Source organism: Sminthopsis crassicaudata, chromosome 4 (assembly GCF_048593235.1).
Source record: "Sminthopsis crassicaudata isolate SCR6 chromosome 4, ASM4859323v1, whole genome shotgun sequence".
NCBI classification, from domain to species: domain Eukaryota; kingdom Metazoa; phylum Chordata; class Mammalia; order Dasyuromorphia; family Dasyuridae; genus Sminthopsis; species Sminthopsis crassicaudata.
The window spans coordinates 451,551,474-451,555,319 of NC_133620.1; positions in this window are offsets into that span (position 1 = coordinate 451,551,474).

Genomic DNA, 3,846 nt, shown 5'->3' on the forward strand with positions numbered 1-3,846 from the left:
CACTGAGCAGTGACGTCACAGACACGACCACGCCTCCAGCCTCGCTCTCGAGCCGGCCGCGCTCACGTGGGCTCGGTGCGCTCCTTCGCGTAGGCGTCCGTGGGATGGGACGGGCTCGGTGTAATCGTCCAGGACCTCAGTGTCCCAGTCTGTTAAATGAGACTTGTTTCCCCGATGTCCCTTCCCCTCCATACGCATGGGCCGGGGTCAGAGGTTACTAGAAACCACGCCCCTTAAAGAGGTCCCGGGGTGAGAACAAAAAGGTCCCATAGTAGGTGCTTTATAAATTGTTGCACACGTGACCTATTTCATCAAGTTGCTATGTCTAAATCCAGTATGAGTGACGTCAGTGTGAAAATGAGCCAAGGGATGATGGTTTTTAAAAAGGGGAAATGCAATTCATAGTTCAGAAATGAGGGGTCTCATTTCCAGAAGAGAGTTGGAAGGCACAGATTACAAGAAAGCAAGACTGAAAATATCTTAACAGAAAAGAGACAATTAGTTATCCAATGGGACAGGAAGAGGGTCAAAATTAACTCTACATTAGAAGGCTAGAGATGAAAAGATATTACATATGATTGATGACCTAATCTATTAAGTAACCTGTAAAAGCAACGGGTAGTAACTATAATCGACCCTGAAAGATTTAGTTACTCTGATAGAATGATCAAGACAATTTCAAAGAACTCGTGATGAAAAATACTGTCTACTACCAGAGAGAGAACTGATGACTTCTGAGTAATTCTGAGTAATTTTTATACTTTCGGGGGCAGCTAGGGGGCGCAGTGGATAGAGCACCAGCCTTGAATTCAGGAAATCTAGTCTCAGACACTTAACACTTCCTGACTGTGTGACCCTGGGCAAGTCACTTAACTCTAGCCTCAAAAAAAAAAAAATTATACTTTCGTCATTTTTCTTGCTTTTTTTGCAACATGGTTAATAAGGAAATAGTTTTAAATATATTAGTATTTTTCCCAGTTATATGCAAAACAATTTTTTTACATTTGTTTTTAAAGTTTTTGAGTTCTAGTTCTCTTCCTTATCCCCACCCACAATTAAGAAACCACATGTGAAGTTATTAAAACATTTCCATAAAAATCAAGTTGTGAAAGAAAAATGGATCTCCCATCCTAATAAAAATAAAAACTCTCAAGAAAATTAAGTTAAAAATAGAGAGATAGAGATGAAGAGAAAAATAGAGAATGATGTATTTAGACACAATCAGTTCCTTCTCTGGGTATGGATAAGATTTTTCATCTTAACTTCTTCAGAGCAGTTGTGGATGATTGTACTACCGAGAATAACAAAGTCATTTACAGCTAGTCATCTCAGAACTTTGCTATAACTTTGTATGCAGTTTATTTCATTTTGTTGATGGAGGATTTTCTAGATTTTTCCCCCCAAGAGCATCCTGCTCATCATTTCCCAAAGAACAATAATAGTCCGGCAGAGAAACTTGCTTTGAAATTTTTTTTTTTTTTTACAATTACTATTGCTAGTTGATCCCCCCCCCATTTGTCCTCTCTCTCTTTTCATCCTGTACCTTCTCAAAAGTGTTTTGCTACCAACCACTGCCTCTCCCAATATGCCTTCTCTTTTATCAACCTTCTCCCCTTCTCATATCCCATTTCACTTCTCTTTTTCTGCAGGGTAAGATAGATTTCTATACCCCTATTGAGTATGTGTGTTATTTTTTATTTGAGCCAATTCTTTTGAGAGTGGGGTTCACTCACGTTACCTCTCTTCCCATTCTTCCCCTCCACTGTAAAAGCTTTTTCTTGGCTCCTTTTTTATGGCAGATAATTTGCACTATTGTACTTCTCCCTTTTCCTTTCTCCTAGCACATTCCTCTCTCACCTCTTAATTTCATTAAAAAAAAAAAAAGATATTATCCTTTCATATTCAATTCACACCCATGCCCTCTCTCTATATATGCTTCTAACTGCCATAATAATGAAAACATTCTAATGAGTTTAAAATATCATCCTCCCATGTAGCAAGGTAAACAGATAAACCTTATTAAGTCCCTTACAATATCAGTTACCTCCTTATGCTTCTCCAGAGTCCTCTATTTGAAAATCATATTTTTCATTCATCTCTGGTCAATTCATTATGAATGCTTGAAAATCCTCTATCACATTGAATAATCACATTTTCCTCTGAAGGATTATACTGAGTTTTTCTGGGTAAGTGATTCTTGGTTGTTATCCTAGCTCCAATAGGGAAATATTTTGCATGATTTAAAATATACAATTGATATCATGTTGCTTGCTTTTTCAATGGGAAAGGGAAGGGCTACAGAAAGAAAGAGAATTTGGAACTCTAAATTTTTTTAAAAAGTTAATGTTCAAAATAAATAGCCTGTTAATCCTGAAAAGTGGGAAATGGGTCAAGGTTAAGACTTTGATTCTGATTATCATTTTAAAAGTTTAAGCAACATAAAAGCAATTACCAAAATGAGATAAAAAAGTCGAGAAACATCTCTAACAGCAAACACTGGAGAGAGGTGGTGTTGGGGGTTAGCCTGACTCAGACTAAAATTCTGTTAATTCGGATGCCATGAGCAATTGGTAGGACATTGAACAGCTAATAAAAGGTGGTTTATTTATCCTTAATATACAATATTTAATAAGGATACAGTAGTATATAGCTTAGGTAGATGTAGCCCATTTATCTTCATATTTTCAGCAGGAGGGGATGTGATTTGTCTCATATTGGAATATTCACTAAGCCTTAAAAACCCTGTGGACCTATTTATGCTTATAGGTAACAAAAAAGCCACATACAGGCAGAAGCTACCAGCACACAGTGTCAAAAAAGCTTAATACATCTTGAATTTTGCCCTATTTCTGAGCCAGACCAGCCTCGACTTTTACATGTTTTTTCTAAAGGGAAACTCTAGTTTGGCCCATGTTATTAGAATCAGGGTAGGGAGGGGACTCTGATAGATGACCAGTCTCAGCGTACATGGCATGCAAATGCAACAATGATTTGAGGATGATAGAAAATAATGAGCAGCTTCAGCTTACAGAACATTGAAAGCAAAAGAGGAGAATGTGAGTTTGCAAAAAGCTTGGCATGAGATTGAAACCAGCTCATTACAAGAGAATTTGTAAATGAACCTGGAATGAGGACAAATAGATGCAAAATGGAACAGATTTGTGAGTATTTCTACAGCAATCTATCTTCACCACTGATGGCAGTGGAACCACTCACCATATTTGGGCTCTCAACACCTCCGTCTTTGATGTGATACACAAAAGAAGAAGGGGGGGGCAGGGCTGATGGACCAGAAAAAATACACAGAAAAAATGTGAGATGGAGGTGAAACAATTTTTAAAGCCCTAGCAGATGATTGTGCAATCTAAAGAGGTTTGTTGGGATTAAAAAAATCAGTGCTATTATTACACAAAAAGTTACCTTAATAGTAATAGTCCAATAACTGCCAACTCATATGCCTCTTTTCTCATCCTTATGAAATTCCCATGAGAATGATCTGTACAATTATCAAAGTAATTGTGGATGAAAATAAGAGAAAGGAACAGAGAGGATTGCATGGATAAATTTCCATAAAAGAGCATATCTTTATTAGTGGATAATTTAACTATGTAAAGATGATTAACTACATTTATTGTTTATTACAAAAAAAAAATGGAGTTAGACTAAAATTAAACTTTAAACATTTTCTTTGCAGTTTCCCATACAAACTGAGAACTGTTGAAGACCTTAGGTTGAAAAAGCCAAGGTCTTCCATTTCATCCAAGGCCATCTCCAGTTGTTTTGATCTATATCCTGTCACTGGAACCAGATAGCTCTGGAAGGGAAAGTGAGGCAGGTAACCTTGCA